Source organism: Chionomys nivalis, chromosome 13 (assembly GCF_950005125.1).
Source record: "Chionomys nivalis chromosome 13, mChiNiv1.1, whole genome shotgun sequence".
NCBI classification, from domain to species: domain Eukaryota; kingdom Metazoa; phylum Chordata; class Mammalia; order Rodentia; family Cricetidae; genus Chionomys; species Chionomys nivalis.
In genome coordinates this window covers 15,176,846-15,190,485 of record NC_080098.1, presented here as the reverse complement: position 1 = coordinate 15,190,485, position 13,640 = coordinate 15,176,846, and the positions used below count along the sequence as shown (strand labels likewise).

Sequence of the window (13,640 nt, the reverse complement as noted above, 5' to 3'; positions counted from 1 at the left end):
GAATACGTATTGTGAAATTAAAATTAACACTTTAAAATGTTAAAAATGGCAAATATTCTTATGTATCCAACACTATAAGAACCAGATATAGAAGGCAGAACTTCTCAGTTCTCAAAGGAAAATAAAAAATCATTGTATACACACAGCAAATCAATTCACACAATTTTATATTGTCATTCCTTTGTCATAACAGCAAAGACTCATGATAGTGTGATCAAAGCAATTACTTACTTGACTAAATAGGATACTTTAATAAAATGTCGGAAGTTATTGTTTGGCCTATTTATGTGTTTTTTAAATAAAATAAAATGCCATTAATCAGGGAAGAAGGGAAAATAGCCTTTGGATATTTTAACTATCATTCCTAGATAACCATGCATTAAAATGTCTTCTTACAATTTACACAAAATGGCTATGGAGGTGGAGCAGCGAGAAAGTGTTCCATGTAGTCCCAATGACACAAGTCCAATACCAGGAAGGAGGAATAATCCAAACCATCCATGCCATAAGGTTGTCTTCTGACCTCCACACTTTCAAATGCGCGCGCGCACACACACAAACGCACACACACACACAACTAGACTTCTAATAGTAGAAGAGAAGATAGTAACTCTTCCTTTATCATCTTTAAAATTTGCGATGTTTGGGGGTATGAGGATAGATTAGTTTTTCCCATGGATAATAAAAATAATTTTCATTATCTTTCCATTATAAGCACACAACACATACGTGATTGACAACAGCTATTTGAATAACGTGCTAACCAAAGAATCAATGAAGCAATGAATGAATGAGTGAATTGCATTTATGAAAATGAACTCTTTGAATTTTCGCAGATAATATCATTATGCTAAAGTATGTTTTTAAATGTACTGAGATACAACTTCGTTATGTCCTCGTAAGTTAATCGTTAGCCACAAATGAACTACTAGCGAATTTCTAAGCCAGAAGAAACAACATACTGAGAAGCACATGTTGTGTTTATTATATGATTAGAAATTACGACTTTCTTACAATGACAGAAGAGGGTGCTCTTAAACTAGGAATATTGCTCTTCCTCAACTGTCTGACCCTTGCCACAATGAGAACACAAATTTCATTTCCACAAAGCCACTATTTTCAAAAACTCAGTTTATTAACACTTTCCCTTTGCTGCTTTTACCCTAATTTCCAAAAAAAAAAAGAGGGTGGGGCGAGAAAAATGAAATAAAAACAAACAATTCTAATTCCAAAGAGAATAAGTATTTATAAACATTTGGGATTATTTAAACCTAAGCATGTACAACACTAAGACACTCAAAGTCTATGTATAAAAACAGACAACAAAGTATTAAGAGTCAGTTGAAACAAAATGAAACACTTTGAATCAATTAAATTGTCACTAGAACTTTGGAAAAATAAAGTTAAGAAAAGATATAAAAAAGATTAGTTCTCAAGTGACTATATATTTAAATGCAAAAATAGTATGACTCTAAGAAAGGTGAGAAAATAATCAGGAGCAAGAGTCACAGGAAGTAGGAGAGATGGAATATGAAGAGCATCTGCATTCCTAAAGTCCCCAGAGGAAGCAGAATGCGAATGCGCAGAACTAGCATTTAAAGATGCAGTTGCTGGACTTTTGTATCAAGATTGAAAGCCTTGGGACCAGGAGCTGTTGGTGAGTATGCAGAGAACCAAGAGCTCTGATAGCAATAGCTGGTGAAGATGGCCCTCTCAAGAAGAGAGGGGCATATTTTCCTTCAGCTTTTTGTTCTCGCTCTTCATGCCTTCAGTAGCTCTGATGATGCCCAGCTTCCATGAGAAGGACAGGTCTTTGTAACTCAGTCCACTGATTCAAAATCCTCTTTTTTCTTTTCTTTTCTTTTTCTTTTTCTTTTTTTAGAATTGTTGTGCAAATTTACCATTTATTTCCACCTGTATATTCTTACACATCTATCAGAACATTGAAAGACTCCTGAGTAGAGGAAGTGATTTGTGTTAAAAAACAACCAACCAATAAATAAACCTCTTTTGCTAAAATATAGTAAAGATGCAAAAAACAGAGCATATAGCAGGTAATAGCTCCTAAAACATCGGTATATTCAGGATCCAAATTTAAAAAGAGATGGCCAGTATCAGATAAGCATATCCTTTAAACAACAGAAGTTCAGTACTGCTAGCCATAAAGACAAGCTTGCTTTCGTTCTCCTTTATATAGATTCATAGCGCTTCTTGCTTTAACATCTAGATTTTTTCATTTTGACACTCAAATGGGTTGTTAAAATAATACTGCACCACACAGTCTGAAACCAAGCCCTGTTTATGTCCAGTCTCTGAGGGATCAGAATCATATTAGTGCTGACGAGAGGATGATATGAAATGAAGAGGGACAGATTGACTCCTTGGAGTAACAAGAGGGATTTTTTTTCTTTTTTTAAAATTGTTTTTATTGAGCTATATATTTTTCTTTGCTCCCTCCCTTCCTCTCCCCTCCCCTACTACCCTCTTCCATAGTCCCCAAACTCCCAATTTACTCAGGAGATCTTGTCTTTTTCTATTTCCCATGTAGATTAGATCCATGTATGTCTCTCTTAGGGTTCTCTTTGTTGTCTAGGTTCTCTGGGGTTGTGGACTGTAGGCTGGTTTTCCTTTGCTTTATGTCTAAAAGTCACTTATGAATGAGTACATATGATATTTGTCTTTCTGGGCCTGCCTTACCGCACTCAATATGATGTTTACTAGATCCATCCATTTGCTGCTAGCACTCTTATAGACACACCAAGTTATCTGGGCATCACTCAACTCTGCATGTTATTATCAGATTGAAATCCACTGTTTTCCATGATAACTAAAAAATAATATTAAAAATTGTTACACATTCATTTACATTTAAATGAAACAATTCCATTCCTAGAGTTTTACTATTAGTAAATGAAAATAACATTGCCCAATGGGCTGTTTATTGCAGCTTTCTAATAACTTATAAATATTGGAAATAAAGTACCTGCCTAGAGCAAAGCAATTACATAAGCTATGATACATACCAGTAGAATGCAATGGGGATGGGCAGTAGTTGAAGATCATCTATTGGGCCAGATATAGGAAAGAGCTCATCCAAGGAAAGTTAAAGAGCAATGAACAAATTGGCTAATAGTCACACTAGCAGCCATTTTTTTCTTTTTAAAATAATAAAAATAATAATCTAGAGTGTATTGTAAATAATTACCTATAAGCAACACTTCCATGTTTTGATATGCCTGTGGAGTTAAGATATGAACTTAATATAAGTCCATAGGAGAGTTGAAAACATATCTAATATGGGAATTATAATGCTGAGACAGTGGCAAGATTGGAGAAGTGTCTCAGATATTGAGAGTGCTGGATGCTCTTACAGTGGATCTAGGTTAGAGCTCCAGGATTCGCTTCACATGTACATGATATATATATATATATATATATATATATATATATATATATATATATCATATATAAATAAAGCACTCATATGCATAAAATAAATCTTTAAAAAGATGAGATGGTGCAATTAGAAATTTTCCCTGAAACAAAACCCAAATGTCATTATTATTCACACCTAGGTCTTTGAGGCAGACTCTGTGCTTATATGGTTTTAAGTGTATGGTACATAGCCTCTTTGGAGTTTGACTCTGTGATACAATACAAGGTCCATGGATGCAGATTTTCATCAAATGTCTACAGTCAGCTAAGATTTATTTTCTTCCAATTGTTTGCTGCTCTTGAACACTGGCCACTTTCGTTCCTGTAGGCTTGTATGCCACTTATGAGTTAAGAACATTCTGAAGATTGTTGTATCTACATGGTGGCTCTATGTGTAGGCAGATACACAGGTTTTGAATTGTTTATATACTATTGCCTTGATTATCTCCAGAAGAACAAACTGTACTACTTCTTTACCAGGTGCTGTACAGAACAAGTCAATGGAATGTAAGACCATTGCCTCTTGTTATGTTCTGAAACTCCGTGTGCAAGTGCTTAAAGACGAAAGCATATAACCATAGCTACACGAGAGAAATGCAAATGAAAACCATTGCACTTTGCAAAGGCCAATGTGAAGAAGCCAACAGTTAGACAATTTTAAGTAAGTTTAGAGCCCATGTAGTTGAATTTTTTCCAAATCCAATAAATGGAAGAAATGGATTCACAGAGAAATAAAAACTACCAAGAAGAACCCAAGTAGGAATATAAGTTTATTATATTAATTTTCACAGTAGAAATTAAGTCAAAGGTATCCTTCTCTCTCAGTTTAATTGTATTTTAACCTCAACAATTTAGAAAGCATCATGACTACTGTTAAAAATATGTTTTATTACTGAAAGGTAATGACAGTGTTATCATCATAAATGTGATACTCATGTTAGGTAAACTACATGTTAAATAGCTGGATTTAGTCATGCCACAATGTATACATATATAAAAATATCATTCTATACAATAAATGCATACAATTTTATCTTTCAATTTTTTTTTTTTTTGGTTTTTAGAGACAGGGTTTCTCTGTGGTTTTGGAGCCTTTCCTGGAACTAGCTCTTGTAGACCAGGCTGGTCTCGAACTCACAGAGATCCGCCTGCCTCTGCCTCCCAAGTGCTTATCTTTCAAATTTAAGACTAATATTTTTAATGAAAATTTTCTGCAAAACCATAATGAAGGAATATCTTTCAGGCATTTGGATTAATATATTTTCTTAAGAGATTTTAGCTAAAGGAGAAAGCCAGAGGGACATAGATGCTAGCCATATTGACAAAAAGAAAAGCCACACATATTTTGCAGATATGAACAGTCTAGACAAAATAATTAAAATAAGGAAAGAGCTTGGCATGGTAGCTATACACAAGATAAATACACAAGACTGGTAAGGCTTTCAAAAACAATAGTAACAATTGAACAAGGAAACTGTTAGTCTCTTCAGAAACAGGAACAATGTTTTTACTATATTCAAAGTAAATAACAGCATAATTAACCAAACAAAGCTGGAAACAGAGGAACTTCAAAGATGACGTTAAAAATAGGTGGGGAAAAATGTGTGCAAACCACTCTAATACTCTCAGTGTTCAGATCCCTTTGATGGTGAGCTAAAGAAAATCAACTATCTCATCTGGCTAATCAGTCCAGCTAGCACACTGTGTTTGCACTCAAATTTTAAAACAAAAGGATTTAAATGCTCACCTGAAAATATAAGCATAAAACTAAAAGCCATAATTAAAAGTTAGGAAAGCCTCCAAAGCCAGAACATTATAATATAATAAATACTGTCAATCTGAAAAGGAATAGACAATTACTAGAACGAATAATCTACTTATATAGGTAGTATAATTGTATGAAACTAGCATAAAAGGTAAAATTTCAAGTTAATGAGAATGAGGAGGTTGAACTGTCCATTAGTTAGTATTGGGACAAATGGTTAGTCAATGATGAATTACTTTTTAAATTTGTATACAAGAATTGCTTATAATTATTTCTGACATCATAAAAAAGAATTATTTTAAAGCTTTTTGTAGACATAAAGAGGGAAACAAAAATTCCTAGAGAAATAATAAAAGATTTTGTAAAATTTTAAGTATATCTTTTCAAAACAAACATAAAAGCAATTGGCAGCTCTAAGAATCTGATATCATAGATAACTCCTGAACAAAGCTAAAACTGCAATATGATCAAAGACACCTAGAACAGAATTTAAAAGTAAAAAATTGCCAGCCAAGAAAACATATATATTGCTCTCTCAAAACAACAAAAATGATATAACTAGACAATAATTATTCTCAACAAAATATAAATGGTTATTATTTGTCTAAAAGAAGTTCAAACATCAATAAAAGTTAGTAAATGAAACTGCTGAATTATTAGCTTTATGTTCTATTTAAATAACGTACACAAAACCCAGTATAGTGCAAGCCACCATTAATCAAAATATAGCCACGCTAACCATTGTATACAGAACTTGTGGACATGCAATTTTTAAATATTCTTAAGAAACTGAATACATAGGAGGACATGGTGGTACACACTCCTAATCCCAGCTGTTTCTGTGGAGACAGAAACAGTTGGATCTCTGTGAGTTCAGGGTCAACCTGGTCTTCAGAGAGAGTTCCATGACAACTAAAGATACACAGAGAAACACTGTCTCAAAACACAAATAATAATAATAATAATAATAATAATAATAATAATAACAAAAGAAAAAAGAAACTGAATACAAAGTAGGAAGAAAAACAGAACTGTCTGAAAAAAAACAAGTGCTAACATCAATCTGAAAATTCAAGGTAAAGTATATACTAACTCAAGAAACTCAATCTTGGGAATTAAAATTAACATGTTATTGAGATATAAAAACACAACTATTGATTGTCCTCCTAAGTCATAGGGCCCCACTGAAAACAGATGTAAGTGTTCAATATAGTCTGCTGAAATACTATGTAACATTTTAAAAGTGGAAAATACAAATCTTGACATAGAGAAGATTCAATATTATTAGAGCAAATACAGAAATTCCAAATAGTAGATTTATTAAGGTCTTATTTGTTGAAGGAGAAAGGGTATAACTATGTACCATGACCCTTATTGAACTACAACGAATAGTTGATGATCTCAAAAGAGATTTGCTTTAGGGAAGAAGAGAGAAAGAGAGAGTCTGCATTTTAGTGCCCACGTTTTTTTCTTGCTTTTTTTTTTTTTTTTTGCTTTATTTCAAGACAGGGTTTCTCTGTAGCTTGGGAGCTTCCTACAATTTTGTTTTAACATGCCCTGGTTTTGTCACTTACAAGTGTGATGTTTCAAAAGTCCTTACACCTTACACATACACACACACAGAGTTTTATATACATATATAAAAATATTAAAATATATTTATGTATATATTATATATATAAACAATTGCGGTGGAAGTAGAATCAACTGGCTGCTGTTAATGTGTCCCCACAGATGGACATGGCTATCCCTCAGCGTTCTTCCTGTTGTCAGAGAGCATTACACACTTACTACCCCAGGCCCTGCCAGCCAAGCAAGGCCTACTAAGAATGTTGTTGACATTAAAAAGAGCCTGTTCTCAGCAAGCTCTCCAAGCCTCCTTCATGCCTCGCTCCAGAGCTGAGGTCTGATTTGATCCCATGTACCAATAGCCATGATCATAAAAACACAAGTGACTGGAGAGATGGCTCCGCAGTTAAGAGCACTGGCTGCCCTTCCAGAGGACCCAGGTTCAGTTCCCAACACCCACATGGCATTCACAACTGTCTGTAACTCCCGTTCCAGGGGATCTGACACCCTTACATCTATGCACATAAATAAAATTAATTATTTTAAAAAGCACAACTACCTAGTTTTCTTTTGCTGTGCTTTTCTTGAGTCTCACAGGGTCCTTAACAGACTTAGCCTAGGCTCCTTAATTGCATTCAGGTTTCTCGTGAAGGCTCAGTGAGCTTCCAAGCAGAAAGCTGAGTTATTTTGGCTATTGGGGTGTCTGCCCTTCTTGTAGGACCCATCGCCTTTCAAGGCAGACATTCTCCTAGAAAGGGCATGGCCTAGATTCCACTCAGTGGTCATGGCTGACAGGGATTTGTGATCTAGATGTTTTCCAAGGTCTCTGCTACGACCTGACTGCTAAGTAGATATTTCTGTCTTCTGAGAAGTAAATTGGTGGGTTACTTCTGGGATGGTGTCTACTGTCAAATGACTTGCTTTCAAAGACAGAACAAGACATAGCTGTCCATAGCATAAGAATCAGAGCGTGCACAGCTCCTTCACCAATCCTCAGACAACTGCATAGGAAATACTTCACCATAATTAGAACAGTTCTGGTCAGTTTTCTGCACATCAACGCAAGGAGGCTTTAATGGGTGTATTGGAATGATAATGACATCTTTTCTTCCAGCATTGTGGGGTGTGCGTGTGTGTGGTGTGTGTACAGGCACTCTAGTGCCTAGAGTTAGAGAGACAGCCCAGTGAAGACACTTAAGAGACCCAAATGTCTGACAAAAAGTCATTCCTCCATTTCAATTTCACAGTTTCCCTAACCAGGCTCCCTGGTGACTGTGGGATTGCAGGGCATCCTGCTATGTCCTGATCCTCCTACATGGCTTTTCTTCTTGATCAGCCAGCACGCATTTAGCTGTGTCACAGTGGAGTCCTTTGTGCTGTTGCTAGGTGGCTAAGCTCAGCCATACAGAAGAAAAATCTAGCAAATGGGGTAAGATGTTTTGAACTCACCCTTTGACCAGTGAAATGTTGACAGACTTAAGTAGCTCAATGCATTTTAATTTTGAATCTCCTCTGGGACTCTTCTTAACCTCTGAAAATACTGGTCTGTGTTTGCCACTGTGCTAAATCTATTGTCTGTCTGAAACTCTTGAGATGGAGAGGAGTCCCTGTGTATTCTTCTAGCAAAGATTTATTTTTCTGCTTTCACCAGGAGAATAAAGAAGGTAACGATAGTGGTGTACATCCAGAGATTAAGGTGAAATAATGACTTAATTAATAGTCAGAAATTTAATCTGTGTTTATATGAGCATAGAATTGGTATTAAATTTCAAAATACAGTGTTGATTTTACCATCTAGGACACAGAGTTAAAACACACAGTTGATCACTTCCTAGCAAAACACTAGTTTTGCTGTGAACACTGTCCTGCAGTTTTGCGAACAGGCATGCCATGCTTTCTGATTGTACATGGAGATATCTAACCTCACAATAACAACAGCATCCTCAAAAGCACTTTTTCATTTGGTAGATAAAGTTAAGAAACACCTTTCTTAATCTTGTGTCAGAATGAGAATTTGTTTAGTTTGAATAAAGACTCCAATAGTAGAAAATAAGACTTCATACATTGTGCTTTACAAATATTTTCCCCTGAGATGTAAATCAAAGCTTTAGGAACTTTCCCCACAACCATGTCAGTTGTAGTAACCGCCTTTTGTGGTTCCTTAGGGGTCACTGTGCTGAAGGAACATGAGCTATAGATATAAAAAGCTGTGTTGGTAAATGGAGAAGTGTATTATTTCTGCCTCTCATTGTTCACTGGGATACCCTAATACACACACACACACACACACAAAGAGAGAGAGAGATAGATAGATAAGTACTTATTCTGATTCTTTGTTTTATGAAAAATATCACAGCACATGACTCTTAGTCTTTCACTGATGTTCAGATATATGAAACATAATGAAACACAGGGAAGGAAGACTGCACTTGGGGTTAGAATCTACTTCCGTATCATTTGATAGCCATTTAGTAGGGGCAGGCAGAGACCAGCATGATGAGAATATACCTAAGTCACCTCATCACAAAGCTTTTAGGAAACAACTTGTTAATTATTCAGAACTAAAAAATCACAAAGGGATATTGAGGTTTCAGGGAGTGGCAGCCTTAGAAAAGACAATGGAGGAGCTTGACTAAGCAGCTCCATAGGACCTGCGATTGTAATTCAGACCAAATACTGCTCTGGAGAACATGCTGGAAGAAGCAGGCAAGGTGCATCCTAAGTTGATTTTGATTGAGGCAGACATGCAATGTGTTCTGCTGACCTCTGTGCACCTATGCACACACATACACATGCACATATATGCATATACATAAACCATATGATATTCAGCTTTATGTAGGGGTGTTTGTGTATGTGCATGGGTGTGCATGTACATGTGTGCTTGAGTGTGTGTGTGTACATGTGCATGAGTGCGTGCATGTGTGTGTGTGCGTGTGTGTGTGTGATGTGACAGAATATCTGTGTTAAATCAACAGAAAGAAGGGAAGATTCATCTGGGTCTGGCTTTGGTTTACGTTGCCTTGTCCCACTTGCTCGTAGGTTTGTGTTGCAGATCATGGTGGAAGCATGTGACAGAGGAAAGCTGTTCAGCACATTGTCATGAACCAAAAGGGAAAAGGAGGGGATTAATGCCCTTATATACTTTCAAAAATTTCCACAAGTCATGTAGTCTCGCTAACTAGGCAGGATATAGTCCCCATTTTTTCTCAGTGGTGCTGTCAATTGGAAACAAAATTATCATCATACGAGCTTTTAGGGAACATTTAAGATACAATACATAATATGACATTATACCAGAAAAATAAATTAAAAATTATTAAGAATCAGAAATATTAAATTGTTATGCCTTTCAACAGATAAAAATATTTTTCATTATAATTTTTGTTTGAGACACTAGGGTTGTACCCTGGATCTTGTGCATGATAAACAAGTGCTCCACCACTGAGATGTATACCTAGTTCTTGAAAATTCTGTGTGTGTGTGTGCACATGTGTATATGTGTGTATATGCTTGTGTATGTGTGTCCGTGTGTGTGTGTGTGAATACATACACAAATAGTGACTAAATAAACCAAATGTCTTAGATGGATTAAATTGCTAATCATAATTTCTATCAAATGACCTTCGAAACCTGATAGCTTTTTCTCCATTATCATTTAATGTGAAGTATGTATTTATTCAAAATTCAAAAATGAACTTCTATAATGTTGGTGTTAAAAATGATTTACCAATTTTTATTAATTAAGTCTTATTTTATACCAACCACTTCAAAAACAGGAGAGGAAATAGAACAACCTATACCTTTTGTGAGGCAGGCTAGAGTTCACATTAGCAGTGGATAAAGAACAAAAGCAGTCTAGCCCAGTTATTCTTAAGGAATCTAAGTAAACAAGTCCAAAGCAAGCATTACTAAACATAGTTGTCACTGATTACCAGAATGGTTCAATGTTACAGAAAACTATTTTAAATGTGTTACATTTGTTTATGCTGTGGAACATTTGTTTTAATGATGCAAAGATGTGTTTCATTCTATTATGCTGCATTTGTTTAACTCTGTGAAGCTGTGTTACTTTGCCTGTCTAAACACCTGATTGGTCTAATAAAGAGATGAACAGTCAATAACGAGACAGGAGAAAGGATAGGCAGGGTATGCAGACCGAGAAAGTAAATAGGAGAAAGGCGAAGGAATGAGAAAAGGAGGAGAGGAGGACTCTAGGATCCAGTCACCCAGACACACATCCAGACATGGAATAAGAAGGAGAGAATAGATATACAGGAATAGAGAAAAGTAAAAAAAAAAAAAAAAAAAAAAAAAAAAAAAAAAAAAAAAACCAGAGGCAAAAGTTAGGTGGGATAATTTAAAGTTATGAAAAGTTGTCAAGAAGCAAGCCAAGCAAAAGCCTGGTATTCATAAGTAATAATAAGTCTCCATGTTTAATTTATTTGGGAACTAGGTGGCAGCCCCCCCAAAAGAGCAAAGAGTAAAAAACAACCAACTTTATCTCACCAGGAAAATGCAAATCAAAATGGTTCGGATACCATCTTATACCTGTCAGAATGCCTAAGATCAAAAGCACTGATGATAGCTTACATTGAAGAGTGTATGGAGTCAGAGGAACCTTCCTCCACTGCTGGTAGGAGTGTAAACTAGAAAAGCCACTTTGGAAACTAATATGGTGGTTTCTCAGAAATTTGGAAATCAATTTGCCTCAAAACCCAGCTATGCCAATTTGGGTATATACCCAAAGGATGCTCATTCATACCACAAGGACACTTGCTCAACTATGTTCATAACAGCATTATCCATAATTGCCAGAACCTGAAAACAACCTAGGTGGCCCTCAACTGAAGAATGGATAAAAAAATGCGGTACATTTACAAAATAGAGTTCAGAAAATTTGAAGGTAAAGGGTTAGAACTAGAAAAAAAAAATCATCCTGAGTGAGGTAACACAGACCTAGAAAGACAAACATGGTAGGTACTCACTCATAAGTAGATATTAGGAGTAAAGTATAGGATAACAAACCTACAATCCACAACCCCAGAAGAGGCTAGATAAAAGGAGGGCCCAAAGAGGGATGCATGGTTATCCCTGGGAAGGGGAGATAGAAGAAATTCCCAGGTAAACTGGGGCAGGGGTCAGGGGTGGATGAATAGGAACTTGAGAAAGCAGGTTGGGTGGGCTATGTGCAGGAGGTAGGTTGGGGAAGGAATGGAGGGGGAATTTAAGGGTTAGTGAGAAACCTGGAACCAGGGAAACTCCCAGGAATCCACAAGAATGACCTCATCTAAGACTAGCAATAGTGGAGCAGGTACCTGAACTGCCATCTTAGAGGTCTTCCCTAATTGCAATCAGAGATACTCTATTCAGTTAACTGATGGAAGCAGATGCAAAGATCCACAGCCAAGCACTGGACTGAGTTCTAGGACTCTAGCTGAAGAAGAGGAGAGGCCAGGGGATGCCATGACAGGGGAACAGGGACAGCTGACCTGAGCTCATGGGAGCTCCTGGACTCTTGATCAACAGTTAGGGAGCCTACATGGCTCCAACCTAGGCCTTCTGCATGTGTGTGACAGTTGGGTAGCTTAGTCTCTTTGTAAGGTGCCTAGCAGTAAGATCAGGACCTGTCCCTGCCACTTAGCTGGCTTCTGGGAACCTGTTCCCCATGCTGGATTACCTTGCCCAGACTTTATGCAAGGGGAGAAGTTCAGTCTTGCCTCAACTTGATGTGCCAATCTTTGTTCAAGCCATAAGAGGTCTGCCCTTTTCTGAATGGAGATGGAGAAGGAGTGGAAGGGGAGAGTTATAGATGGGAAGCCAGGGGTTTGTGTGGGGTGGAGCAGGAAAAAGAGGGAAGAAAGGAGGGAAAAGAAACTGGGTTGTTATGTAAAATAAATGGAAAAATGTTATTTAAATAAAAAAATTACTAGCATCAGGTAAAACTTCTGCTGGTGGAGATGCCTTAGACCAAAAAACCATGTAGTGATGTAACAGGCAGGAGTCTTGCCTTACTGTGCAGTGTGTAATCCTCTCTCCTGAGCAGTGATCAGATAGTCCAGAAAAAGTTTTCTATAATACCCAAGATAAAGAGACACTATTACACAATAAATATATTACAAAGAAATATATTTCTATAACAAATTTTCTAAGCAGCTTGAAAATAATAGCTGAGTCAAAGTAAGATTTGCCCATGTTAAGAACAGTCCTGGATGCATGTCTACCTGAGACAGAACCACAGTCAGACTGGGGCCCTTGGTGATTTACTGCTGTCTCAACTCCATTAACAAAACTCTGGTTTAGACTGCCTGATACTCTTCTTATTTTCTAAAATAAGTAAAAGAGCAAACGTCACAGGCATGTGTGGAGCCACCTGTGGCTGACTCAAAGAGCTGGTATTCAGTTCTGGCAGGAGCTACAGTGCCCCAAACAAGATCTAGGTCACTCTCTGGAGAAGGAGTCAAAGAATCCCATGACTGGAGCGAGAATTCCGGAGAGAGGCCAAAGCCTGAGTCCTAATTAGTCAATGAAAGGAATACCAAGGTTTCGTAAGGTACAAGTTAAACAGAGCCTGTAAGGTCATACGTTAAATGCCACCTTTTTCCCCCCTTATTGGTTTCTCTCCACAGGTTGTAAAATCATGTTGTCCCTTAAAGGCACAGGGCAAAATAAGTGGGATGGGTGAATGTAGAATGTTTAGACTGGAAAGTTTCAGGCAGAGTGTTAGAGGTGTAGTGCCAGGGAGAAGCTGCTTAAGGGAGCCGCCGAAGATTAATATGAAAACAAAATTAATTAACTGAACAATCACAGAGATGATGGACAAGCATTAAAAACCAAAGCAGTGTAAGTTGTTTTAACATTGCAGAAAATG

At 36.8% G+C, this 13,640-nt stretch overlaps 1 protein-coding gene across 1 annotated transcript in view; it reads left to right on the top strand.

Annotated features, from left to right (window-relative positions):
- The window catches only part of Malrd1 (MAM and LDL receptor class A domain containing 1), a 642,532-nt gene that overhangs the window by 551,490 nt on the left and 77,402 nt on the right, over positions 1-13,640 (top strand). The window lies entirely within an intron of this gene.